Source organism: Lissotriton vulgaris, chromosome 2_1 (assembly GCF_964263255.1).
Source record: "Lissotriton vulgaris chromosome 2_1, aLisVul1.2, whole genome shotgun sequence".
Lineage (NCBI taxonomy): Eukaryota > Metazoa > Chordata > Amphibia > Caudata > Salamandridae > Lissotriton > Lissotriton vulgaris.
The window spans coordinates 2,043,107,088-2,043,120,901 of record NC_141687.1 but is presented as its reverse complement, the minus strand read 5'-3'; the positions used below and the strand labels follow the sequence as shown (position 1 = coordinate 2,043,120,901).

The window sequence follows — 13,814 nt, the reverse complement described above, 5'->3', positions numbered from 1 at the left end:
CATCTAGCAAGCTCAGGCAGGTCACCAAGGGGAGCCATGCCCTCCTCAGTGTGCTCCGAGGCAGCCACAGCAGGTGCCCCATCCATCTCACTGGGACGACATTCAGGGGCTGGTTTCCCACTCCCTTTGCCTTTCCCCTTCTTAGCAGCTGGCTGTGCCATTATTCCATGCTACAGCCCTTTTTGACTCCCATCCTCGGCAGCCATGGGCCTTGTCATAGCACAGATCAAGTCAGGTACCCCCAACATCTCCACATGAGCCTTGAGAAAAGGTACTGTCTAAAGATACTGAAGGGTGTGTTTGGCTAATTGAGAATTGCAAGGTCTTCAACTGCTCACCTATGTACTGGTATACTAAATTGGGGGTTCTTCAAATGATTTACATGGAAGAATGTAAATAATATTGCGTATCTTAAATTAGGAGTTTACCTTTATTTCATGTACATGCTTCTCGGGGTATGCATTTTAGACTTATTAACGCGGTCCAGGTTTGATGATTTTAGGAGCCATTAGAAAATGTCCTCTCAAAATCATTTAGATGATACTCTAGGTTGATGGCAGACTAGGTGCTTGGAGGGGTCCTAAATACATTTGATCTTTTATCTATCACCCGCTTTTTACTTAGATGCTTTTTTGTCCCAGAATGGTTAATAGTTTGAATTTATATGACAGGAGCTTTTAATGAAGAATGGGAAGTTATTCTAATCATATAATACTTGCTGTAAGAAAGGGAATTATTATTTGGGGTGGGCATGCGCTGACATCAAGGAACAATAATACTAAATTGTCAGGGTGAACTCTATAGTCACTGAAATAACCTGAGATCCACTAAATAGTAGCCACGACAAGCTTAACTCAGTGCATTATGTAAAGTATTTATTCTTTACAAAAATGGCAATAAAGTCAAAACAATAAAGACTAAAAGTCTTCAACCGAATTAGAAAAAGAGTAAATTGTAACAAACAATTGACACCAAATTTAGGTAAAAAATAGCCCCAAAAAGCACTAAGAGCCACTGATACTCTATGGAAGGAGTACTGTGGGACCCAGGTGTAATTTCATAATAACTTCAATGTTGCATTGGTCGGGATACACCAAGGGGGTTCAGCCTGGTCAAAGATTTTACCTTCCGACGTAGCCTTTTTATGGAGCGTAAAATCATTCAGCGGATCAAGTCTGAAGCGTTCTCTGTCAAAAAAGGTTATTTTAACAGGTTTGATATCAGGTTTTTAGTTCCTGCAGTCAGGCTACACATAGTAGATCTGAAGCCATGTATTACATGCGCATTCTTTGGGGGTACATTTTCTAAACAATATATTAGGGACTTATAATCAAGTTAAATATGTCAATCAGGAATAAGTCAATATAAAAAATGTTTAACGAAAGGCAGCACAGACACTTTACATCTGTTTAGCAGGGGTAACAGTGTACAGAGTTCTGAGTTCACCAAAGAGAAGGCCCACAAATAGGCAAAAAAAATTGGTGACCATGTAGAAAAGGCGGATTTTCTACACATATTGGCTTTTGCATCAACATCTTCTCAAGAACTTCAGGCAGATAATCAGATTGAACATAGAATTTAATGTTTACAAACTATATTGTTTCTGACAGTGTTGTATTAAATGTTATTAACAGAGCTGCACTAAATAAACTGTTGGGAGATGTTATTTTTTTCTATGAGCTCCACAGGTTCTTAGCTTATATATACTGATGACAGTCTCCCAGCCCGTCCTTGCTTGAAGTGAAACTAGTCAGACAATCTACAGTGAATGACGTAAGGTAATTAAGTTGTTTTCCAATAAAACAAACAAAAATTGATCTAGCAGCATCTTGATCTGCCTGCCATTTGGTCCGACAGGACATACCCCAAGAATGAATGTGGCAATTGGATGATCAAAGCAGTGCAGCCCCCAGGGTGTCCAGCAAAGCAGCTGACTGAGCTGTGGCACATTCTCTACAATCCTTACTGTAGAGGAAATGGCCCACTACCGCTTAATCATCTTATTTTATGATCTCAGCTTATTTGTTCTTAACATTCCGTTGCCAACAACTTCAAGCCGAGTTTCTAACCCATTAAAGATACACAGTAAAGTTCAAAGAAAGTACATTTAAACAAAAGTGAATTTGTTTAAGCTAATACATAGCAACTGTTAATGTCCCGAATTTAGATTCTGTGTAATGGTAGCTTGTGTACCTCTGAAAACAAATACTGCCCCCAGTTACAAGGTCGATGGTGCTGTTAATTTAGCATAGCGGTAAGTGTCTTCTGCTCAGGATACGCAAATGCCAGTGCAACTGCAGCACACACCAGTGACTTCAAACACACATCCATGCGGGGCAACCTCCAGGGCCACTGGGATAAATCTGTAGTGGAGGATGAACGTATGCGATTTAAGGCAAATTATTCGACGCATTTGGAATTCTTATATATTAACCACATATTGGTTACTAAGAAAATTATGATAATTCAGCCAGTAAAAAATGTTTTTCGACAGCAAATAATAAATCTGTTTTGCATGGAATACACATGAACCCCAAGTTATTGAAACTGTCATTTCAATCTCAGACAGTTAAATACATTGTGTAAAAGATAGACACCGCTAACACTCCGCTGAAAACACACATGCCTGGTACAAACGTGCATTTCATTATTTTTAAGCATTCCATATATGTTCTAAAGGTGTGTTCCGTTTGAGGTTTACCCTGTGGCGTAGCAAGGGAAGGAGGTGGGAGGTCGTTCCGCTCCTGGCGTCATGAGTTTAGGGGGTGGCTACCCTAACAACACCCCTCCCCTCTCCCTCCAGAGCCCCCCCCCTCCCTCCCTCCCTCCTCACCCACCACGCTCTTACCTGCAGCCAACACAGGGCGGCAAGAGCAGGAATCACCAGCCCCCTCCCCAACCCATCAGCACCCCTGCTCTTATATTTAGCCGCGGCAGGCGGCATAAGGCCTAGCCAGGGCTTTAAGTGGGATGAAAAAACTGGGGGGGTCTCTCAAATGGGCGTGGCCAATGTAATTAGGGGCGTGGCTTTAAATCACTTACGCAAAAAATCTGTGCTTAGCATAGTGTGCCGCCCGACTTGTATTTTGCTGTTTCCGTCATTGCATCCAGATATTTGATACAAGTAACATCATGCCTACAATAAGTAAGGAATATTGGCGTTGTCAATGGTTATTACTTGCAGAAGATAAATAAGCTGCAACTGTGACTTGTATTTAATATTGACAAAGCTTCCAATTAAATCCATGGTGACCCTACCACAATGTTGCTGCTCCTGAGTTTCAGAAAGAGAAGGGAAATCCAGAAAGAAAATGACTCTTAAAGGATTTCCCTTCCCCCACAACGCTCCCCTGGCATGACGTCATGCTGTAACTTCTCTACTACTGAGAAGTGAGCAGTGTGAGCAGTGCACATGCATGTGCCTGGTGCTGTCTCGAAACGGGTCTCTATCGGGCTTTGTTTTGAGCCCTGGCACTTTTTTTCCGGACTGCAGTGAGAGCAAACAGCGGTCATTGCAGTCCGGGGAAAAAAAAACAGGCTGTCTGTGTCAGGGCTCAAAACAGAGCCCGATAGAGACCCGTTTCGAGGCCCCCTGATAAAAACTGCCGGTGCTCAGACCCCTTGAGACCCGGCCCACTTAAAGCCCTGGGCCTAGCTATGCCGCTGCGTTTACCGTTTTGTTCACACTATGGTGCCTCATGGAGTACCTGAAGGCTTTAAGAATAAGCTTGCAGAACGGCATATTTGTTCCCGGTGGAGGAGGAAATGTAGCATTAAAAGTAATAAACCTAAAACAAGAATTGACTTATAAATGAAATTGCCTCTACTGTCACTGATGAGTTTGGGCACACTATAAAGCATCATGCATGCAATATATTACTCATCCTTGCACTTACAAATCTATTCATCCACCCACTGACTCACTCTTGTGTTTAGTCATACACTCACTCAAATTAAAAGAGACACAGAACCTATACAAGAATATGAAACATAAAGTAAGGGAATCAAATTAGAAAAAAGAAAACATGCTGGCACCTAACCTTGGCAGGCATTTGCTTGCAATTCAAAAATAAACTTAAACCTAGCATTTGGCATCTGTCTTCCAATGGTACTGTACAAGTATATAATTGTTTTAAAGTTCAAACATAGGTGCTATCTTTTGAGGTAACCTGTTGGCCATCTTGGTGCAGTAAAAACAATGATACACTATTCACAATACCAGACCAAGATTGCTCCTCAGCAAACATCAAACTGGGTGACTATCTTTGAATTTTAAAGTCTATTTAAAGCATCGCTGTTCGACTGACTCAAGACAGCCAACATCATGCTTTTGTAGGAAAGTGCTATTCCTGCTGTGATCACCCCCATTTTTTGGGGAGGGATGCTGCTGGATTTTTTAGGTCGAGCCTAGTGGTGGCGCGCATTCACTGCTCCCTCTGAGAGGCATGCTGTAATAGAGTATGCAGTGGAAGCCCCGCCCACTCACCGTCTATTTTTTTAATTGGCTGGCGTCATTGTCCTTCCTAAACGCTGAATTCTTATTCATTATGAGGCTTGTTTGACTCTGGCACTGGGACACTGCTAAACAGATTCATGTGCTCTGATCTCTAATATTTGGCAGAAATTGGGTTACTCCATATTGGCAACCTTAACTTTTTTATAGGGCCAAAGTATATGGTGCTGAAATACACCATGGCATGAAAATGTAAATGCTACTTGTGGACTGCAGAGCTTATTGTGCCATCCACTATTGTGACAATGGAAAACATGGCTTTAGGTAGCCCAATTTGACAGGCAAAGAAAGACTTCCTTTTTAAAAATTAGTAAGCCACCTCTACATAGGCCTTGTAGACCTCTAGCTAGGGTGTATGGCGTTTAAAGAGGGAAATATAACAAAGTTAACATGTCTCTACAGTGACAAGGCCCTAAAAGCTATTTTCACATGTCACATGTCCTATGTAAAAAAGCAGAGCACACATTAAAATACTCATATTATATCTCAAGAAGGAAGACAGCTAGAAAAATTATTAAACCACTATTTTTAATAGTTATTAAAAATCCAATTGAATAGTGAAGTCAGATTTGTAATAAAAAGTCAGGAAAAGTTACTTTTACTTCCCTCAAGTTACCGGGGGCTAATTTGTATCAACCCTCCAACTTCCCGAGCCTCTACTAGGAGTGAATAAGAAGTTAATGAAATGTAAAATTCCTCCCAGAAGTTACACAATAGGTCACTATGATTGACAGATCGATCTCAATAGGCGGGGATGACTGCTAAGAGCTCAGGAGAAGGGTGGACCTGCCATCCCGTTGGCACCACAATGTCAAATTCTGGCTGACCGGTCTGTTTGAACCATGAACCATTGTATGTAACACCATGGTGCACTTAAAAGAAGAGCAAACTGGATGACAGGACAATTCTTTTGTATTGCCTGTCAGGTTGTTGAAGGACCTTGCTTTTGTCCTACCACAGTTCTGTTTCCTGGTTTGTTGTGTTGTGGGTACGGGCCTGCATAAAGCTGGATTTTACTGTTCCTGGAGGAACACCAAATCCACAGAAGCCTACAACAACTTCAGAGTTGCCACCAACGCCCACCACCAAATCATCAGAAAAACAAAGAAAAAAGCGATTGAAGACTTTTCGAGGCGACGGCAGGTGCATCTGGACTCTGAAAGTTCGGTGGTAAATCATCTGGTTTTCTTGGCGTGAGTGTTGTTGTTTTTCTTGAGGGGGGCTATGGTGCTGGTGTTGTCAGAAATCCATCTGTGCAGGGTTCGGGCTGCGGCGTTGGGGTAGTCGTTTTCCACGATGGTTGGGGTGGAGTTGCTGAGTGATAAGGGTAGCTGGTCGTCGGTGATTCTGGTCCAGTTTCTTCGTTGGAGCAGGTGTCCGTGGATGGTGGGTGTTCTGAGGGTGAAGTGGACGCATCGATGGTCAGTCCATGGGAGTTCAGTGGTGTGGCTGAAGGTGATGGAGTTACCTGTTGTGAAGAGGGTGTCGAGGGTGTGCCCTGCGAAGTGCATGGGTTCGGTTACGATCTGGCAGAGTCCAATGTCGTGGAGGTTGTCCAGGAGGGATGTGGTGCTGGCGTCCAGTTGGTTGTCGAGGTGGAAGTTGAGGTCTCCCAGTAGGGTGTAGTTGGTGGACGCGATGGCATGAGAGGAGATGATGTCCGTGATGGAGTTGGCAAAAAGTCAGCGGGGTCCAGGGCGTCAGTAGTGGAGGGTTCCTCTGAGGGTGGTGGTACGGCTGGCCAGTATCTTGAAATGAAGGTGTTCCATCAAGTCTGTGGGCTCGTCAGTAAGTGTGCTGAGGAGGAGGTTGGATTTGTGGACAATGGCGATTCCTCCTCCCGGGTGGGTAGAGCGGTCCTTCTTGGAGATCTTGTATCCTTGGGGAATGGCGATGGCGATGTCCGGTCCCGAGGTGGTGTTGGTCCATGTTTTGTTGAAGAACGCCAATCCGGAGTAGTGCTAACAAGGAGGTCCCAGATTTCGATGGGGTGTTTGTGGAGGGATCGGACGTTGAGGAGGAAGCATTGCAGGGTCTTCGGTTGAGTTGTGGTCTTGCAGGCGGGTGGAGCTGGGTCCGTGGTCTTGGTGGTGCTGCAGGTGTGCTGGTAGCGGTGACAGCTGAAGGGTCTGTGGGTGGCGGCTCATGATGCTAGCTTGCAGTTGTTGTTGCATCCTGGGTTGAGAGCGTGGAGTGCCACTGGGTCATAGCATTGGCGTTTGCATTGAGGAGGTCCAGGGTTCCTGGCCCTGGTCGCGGATGGGAGCAAGCGGGCTTGCATTTGGCACGCTGCCCTTTGCCCTTTGGCGTGGGAGGCGGGAGAGGGAAGGGGAGCTGGATTGGGCTGGTTGCATTGATCATGCTGGGGGAGGGGCCGCCGGGGCAGCAGTGGCAGGTAACAAGGGTCAGAAAAGGCAAAAAGAGTGGAAATGAGGCAGTGAAAGGTGCAAGAAAAGTGGGGGAAAGACACAGATGGAGAGCGAGAGGGGAAGATTAAATCAGTGAAAAACGAGTGAAAATGGAGGAAAGATACAGAGGGGGAGTGAAAGGGGGAGATTGAAATCAGTAATAAAAAAAGAGAAAAAGGAGGAAAGACACAGAGGGGGAGTGAAAGGGGGGGATAGAAATCAGTAAAAACGAGTGAAAACAGAGGAGAGACACAGAGGGGGAGTGAAAGGGGGAGATTGAAATCAGTAAAAAACTAGAGAAAATGGAGGAAAGACACAGAAGGAGAGTTAAAGGGGGAGATTGAAATCAGTGAAAAACAAGTGAAAACGGAGAGAAAGAGCAGAGCGACAGAAAGGGGATAGAGGTCACCTGGACCACCAGGGATGAGGCACAGGTAAAAGCTGCGGGTGGATGAGGGCCTCGAACACCAGCACTTAAGAGTGCAGGGGCTCAGGGGAAGGCCTCACTTGATGGTGGAGCTGCGAGGGAGGGAGCAATTTCAGTGACAATTAGTCAGTGGTCTTGCTTGCCTGCCTCGCAGCAGCCGCCATTAAGTAGGGGTCGGGGAGGGTTTGGCAACTGGGAGGCGGGAGCGGGAGGGGAGCTGGTTTGGGTCGGTTGTGTTGGTCATGTTGAGGGGGGGGGGCCTCAGGGGCAGCAGCGTCAGGGAAAAAGGGGCAGAAAAGGCAAAAAGAGAAGAAAGAGTGGAAATGAGGCAGTGAAAGGTGCAAGTAAAGTGGGGGAAAGACACAGAAGGAGAGTGAGAGGGGAAGATTACATCAGTGAAAAATGTGTGAAAATGGAGGAGAGACACAGAGGGGGAGTGAAAGGGGGGGGAGATTGAAATCAGTAAAAAAAAAAGAGTGAAAATGGAGGAAAGACACAGAGGGGGAGTCAAAGGTGGCGATAGAAATCAGTAAAAAACGAGTGAAAACCGAGGAGAGACACAGAGGGGGAGTGAAAGGGGGAGATTGAAATCAGTGAAAAACAAGTGAAAAAGGAGAGAAAGAGCGGAGTGAGAGAAAGGAGACAGAGGTCCACTGGACCACCATGGATGAGGCACAGGTAAAATCTGTGGGTGGAGGAAGGCCTCGAACACCAACACTTGAGAGTGCAGGGGCTCGGAAGGCCTCACTTGATGGTGGAGCTGTGAGGGAGGGAGAGCAATTTCCCTGAGAATGAGTAAGTGGCCTTGCTCCTGAGCAAATGTTTATATTGAAGTTTCCAAGGAGTAGGATTAACTGTGTGGGTGCAGACAAATATATATTTCCCACTTCCAAAAAACTTTTCAAATTTGCACCGCAATCATCCATACATACATGGTGCAATTAAGGAGGAAAATTAAATTCAACCCTCTATTTTTTGCAGGTGGTGTAGGGAGAGGAGAGTCTTCAAATGGAAACAGTTGTAGGCTAGGAAGGGATCCAGCTATAGCAAACTACAACAGATTTTTCTCATTTCCTAATGAAGACTAGAGTTTCAATCACTGGAGTAGCGTCTAAAAGTGCAGACTTGGAATTTGGAAGAATCATTTACTTAACAGATATATCTGGATGGACAATCCACTTCTGTCCTTTATTTATCAATGGTAGGAACATCTGGAGATGCTTTTTTGAATTTGAGAAAACATGAAACACATCTATTGTCAAATGGGCGTGAGTACAAGGGCAAAAACCTTCGTGGTCTGAAAGTTCTGCTTAAAAAGAACTGATTGGCTCCAGTTTATTACTTTTATAAGTCGTTTTCATAGATTCCACGCAAAGGAAACAAGTTGAACATACAGTGCTAGGAGATATTAACTTTCAAACAAGCACCATATTCTTGCTAAAGTGTTCTTAGAATACAGCGTTCTCAAACAGTATAAGTATTTACCAAATAAAATGTATCATGAGGAATTCCGCATGACAGATGGGCTTTGTTGGAATGCTCATTCCTCTAAATGTGGCAAAATAAACATCGTTCAGCTTTAAATCAAATGACCATTGCGTTGTTTCAAGGGTATAAAACTACATGTTAACATTAAGTAACTCGGGGTGTAGTCTCAAAAAGTGTGATCCTCAATCTTAAACTGATAACATATAGTATTTTGCTGACATTTGTGTCAATATTTAATCTTTTCTGAGTAACTGACATTCTTTTACGAGTAAAAGATGTGATCTTCATAATATTTTGTTCTTCTTTCCAGGCTTCGCCCACTGGCTTCGGATCTGTCTAAGGGATATGCCCTAGAATTAATCATGAGATTAGTTAAACGCTTAGCCTTCTTCCATGTATATTAATGGCTAAAAAATGAACCAAAGCTCCTGTTAGATCATTCCTATGGTTATCATTTGCACAGCTAGCACCACAACAGGTGACTTTAGAAAAACAACCCATCCCTCTCTTAGGTGGGCTAGATAGCTATCTATCTACTAGACCAGTGATTCCCAAACGTCTTAGAACCACAGCCTAATTTTTAAAGTGCCAAATTTTGTGGGCCACCTTACTTTAATGGGCATGAGGCAGGTGATTTTTTTAATGTAACTACAGCATCATGTGTTAACGCACTGTCATTTACGGTAAGCATATTTTCTATTGAAATAACCACTAGATTTGTCTCAGACATGCAGCTTTAATGATTAAACTACATTGCACACAAATTATAATTCGTGGAAATCATGTTTCCTGAATATTTATCATCTGTGCCTCATAGAGTAAAGTGTCTTGATTTCTTTTGAATGTATTAAAATCTTTGTTTCCATCACACTTCTGAATGACAATAAACAAACAAATGTGCTTAGCTTTTGCTTTCCAAATTGCTGAATGTGTACAGTTCATTTACAGAGAGTCTCATTTTCTTGTGAGATACAAAAAAAAGATACCCTATAGCATTTCCTTTCACACTCCCTGTACCCTCCTAGCAAGATTGTCATATATATAGTTGATTTTAAACTATGGTTGTGCATATTTTATAAATATAAACAGTGCATGTGAAGGCACTTACACATGCTTTATGAGCCTTGAGAATTTAAAAAAAGAGCTGCTTGAGATCTCAGCAGGCAGGAATGGAGATATTTCTTAATTTTCTTCTGGAGAAACATTGGTTCTTGTTAATAATAGGATTAAATATGCTACACAAAATCACCTAAACCAGCATCTTGTATGTACTGGTAACCATTACAAGTTTGTCAGGTGATAGGAAACTGCTAAGCCTCCCAAAATGAGTCCTGCAGGAGTCAGCCAGTCAAATGTTGTAAACCAGGAGAGAAGTTATTGGTACCTGTATTACTATCTTGTGGCAGCTGACCAGAAAGAGAGGAAGGGTTTTAATCAGAATTTGTAGCATCCTAAAATACAAGGCATTGACTTTAGCTATTTAAGAAGCCAGCAAAAACATTTAGTCAAAAATGGCACCCTAATTCCTACATTTTTATTATGGAATAAAGGCTCATCTTATATCCTCTAGCCATCATGAAATGGACCAGAGAGATGACCTGTTGCCTGCCACCAGAACCTCAGTCTTTGCAGTGTACCATCGGGTATCATGCAGATTGTAATCCAAATGTCTTCAAAAATATTAGGGCCTGATTTACCTAAAAGATGGAGGCTGCACATCTCACTTTAAGTGCCTTCACATGAGTCGCCACAGTTGTGGCTCTTGTGAACGTATAAAAAAAAGGGTGGTAGGAAGATTCTGGGTTCCTCCTCCTCAATAAGTATCTCATTCACAAAAAAGAAACCCTGCTTCGTCACGTGGACCAACTCTCCACTGAAGAAAAACAAGGTTTTCTTGTAAAATCCTCACCCACCAGGCTTATCCCTTGGTGGCATGCTTCATCACTGGGTCCATCCCGTTCTGCTGCAGATCGGGCATCCTGCGACCTAAGAACTATGTGGAAGCTCCTTTTGATTTTGCACAAAGGTGTTTGAAAGTAGTGTGGGTTGTTTTGTGCTGGATGTAATTTAAAAATACCTGGTTAGTAGGTGATTCCTATTTATTCCTACCTCTACTCGGTATGGTTAGGAAAAAAGGGTATTATGTACCTGCTTTCCTAAATGTCGGCATGTTTCAAGCCAGACCACTTGGATTGTATCAAAGTAGAAGATGTTCCTGAACATTAAAAAATACTAAATTTAAGATACAACAGACAGCAACAATAAATCATAACGAAAACCGTTTTGTATCTATGCATTCATTGACGTCTTTTCACAATTGTAACACTGCATGTAGCACTTTCATTATACGATTGGTTTTGATGCATACAATTAGTTATAAACACTTTATATTGGGCCGATTTGAGAAATGCATTAAGTTGTCACTTAAACAGAAGGAATCGGTCCAATACTTTGCACTACTATGAAATAAAATGTATGCAATATATGTTAATGGACTCCGCAACCACGCAGCCCTCGTGCACGCCAGACGCAAACACCACCAACTCATCCAATCTGCCAAAAGAACCTCCTTCAAGGAACGCATTGACATCAACGCACACAAGATTAAAGAGCTCTTCAATATCGTGAAAGAACTCACCACCCCCAGCTCCAATGACTTCCCACAGTCACAAAAACTCTGCGACTCCCTGGCTACCTTCTTCCACCGCAAGATCGCAGACATCCACATCAGCTTCGACTCCCAGACACAGCCAACAGACGCCGACAGCCCCGACTCAACACCCACCAAACACACCGACCTCCTGCTCTCCTGGAACCACTTCAACGACGAAGACACCATCAAAATCATGAACACCATCCACTCCGGATCACCTTCCTACCCCTGCCCCCACCACATCTTCAGCAAGGCAAGCTTCATCATCATCGCACCCCAAACTCCGAATGATCATCAACAGCTCATTCGATACCGCCACCTTCCCGGAGAGCTGGAAACACACCGAGATCAACGCCCTACTCAAGAAACCCAAGGCGGACCCAAAGGACCACAAGTACTTTTGACCCATTTCCCTGCTCCCGTTCCCGGCGAAAGTCATTGAGAATATCGCCCACAGACAACTGACCGACTTCTTGGAGGAGAACAACGTACTGGACCACTCCCAATCCGGCTTTCGCAGCAACGGCAGCAACGAAACTGCCCTCATCACCGCCACCGAGGACATCAAGACTCTACTGGACAATGGCAAAAACGCCACCCTCATCCTCCTGGACCTCTCGGCCTCCTTCAACACTGTCTGCCACCACACCCTGCGCACTCGCCTCCGCGAAGCAGGGATCCGAGACAAAACCCTGGACTGGATCACCGCCTTCCTCACCGGCAGAACCCAGAGAGTTTGCCTCCCGCCTTTCCGATCCAAAGCCACCAAGATCACCTGCGGCGTACCCCAAGGACCATCCCTTAGCCCGACCCTGTTCAACATCTACATGGCACCACTCACCAATATCGTCCGAGCACACCACCTCAACATCATCTTGTACGCCGACACTCAGCTGATCAACTCCTTCATCAAGGACCCGGCCATCACCAAATCCAACCTCCATGAGGGATTGAAGACCGTCGCAGACTGGATGAAGACTAGCCGGCTGAAACTGAACTCGGAAAAAATGGAGGTCCTCATCCTCGGCTCCACCCTCTCTGCATGGGACGACTCCTGGTGGCCGGCCACGCTGGGAGCTGTCCCGACACCCACCAACCACGCACGCAACCTGGGTTTCTCCTGGACTAAACTTTCTCTATGACCCAGCAAGTTAACGCTGTTTCCTCCTCCTGCTTCAACACCCTCCGCATGCTCCGCAAGATCTACAGATGGATCCTCACCGAAATCAGAAGGACGGTCACCCAAGCACTTGTCAACAGCAGGCTGGACTACGGCAACGCCCTCTATGCAGGAACCACAGCCACACTCCAGAAAAGACTCCAACGCATACAAAACGCCTCCGCACATCTCATCCTCAGACTCCCTCACCACAGCCACATCACCACCCACCTGAGAGACCTGCATTGGCTCCCGGTCAACAAGAGGATCACCTTCAAGCTCCTCACCCACGCTCGCAAAGCACTCCACAATGCTGGACCAGCATACCTCAACAACCAACTGTCCTTCTACACCCTGAACCGCCAGCTTCGCTCTACCGCCCTCGCCCTCGCCACCGTCCCACGGATCTGCCGAACGACCACCGGCGGCAGATCATTCTCCCACCTCTTCGCCAAGACATGGAAAACACTCCCCCCCCCCACCTGCGCTGGGCCCAGGACCTGCTGACCTTCAGGAGACTTCTCAAGACCTGGCTGTTCGACCAATAGCTGCGTCCCCCACCCCTTTAGCGCCTTGAGACCCTCACAGGTGAGTAGCGCGCTCTACAAATGCTTGATTGATTCATTGATTGAAGCCCTGAAATACAAACTCCTGTATCACATAATGCTCCCCATCTGTGCTTTAACATTTATAAAATTTGAGTCACTAAACTAGTATACTAGAGAAAAAAAGGAGACTAAAATATAGAAAATATTTTTGATTTAATATTTTTGATTTTCTGGTGTACATAGTGAAACAAACATAAATAAGCCAGAAAACTAACATTACTTAGCATTCTAACCGATGTTATGGGGGATGAGGACATAAGGAATGTCGTTTTACAAGCACTGTACTATTATGGCATGTAACGAAGAACATTGAGGAACTCGCTAAGGACATTAAGCAGAGGCAGCTGAAGCAAGTTAATCAATGGACACTGGAAGGGACCAAGTGGAAATCTTCACCAACAAAAAGAATTACAAAATTCGACATTTTAGTTTGAAATGTTTTACAATAATTTTGATTGGGCGATTCAATACATTATGTATTTACAAACAGAGCAAAAAATATGTATCAAATATTATCAATTGACCGCTAGGTTTCTTTCTTATTTAACAAGAAGCACA

At 44.4% G+C, this 13,814-nt stretch overlaps 1 protein-coding gene across 1 annotated transcript in view; it reads right to left on the bottom strand.

Moving 5' to 3' along the window:
* The window catches only part of FBN1 (fibrillin 1), a 622,956-nt gene that overhangs the window by 372,934 nt on the left and 236,208 nt on the right, over window positions 1-13,814 (bottom strand). The gene's annotated exons all lie outside the window — the stretch shown is intronic.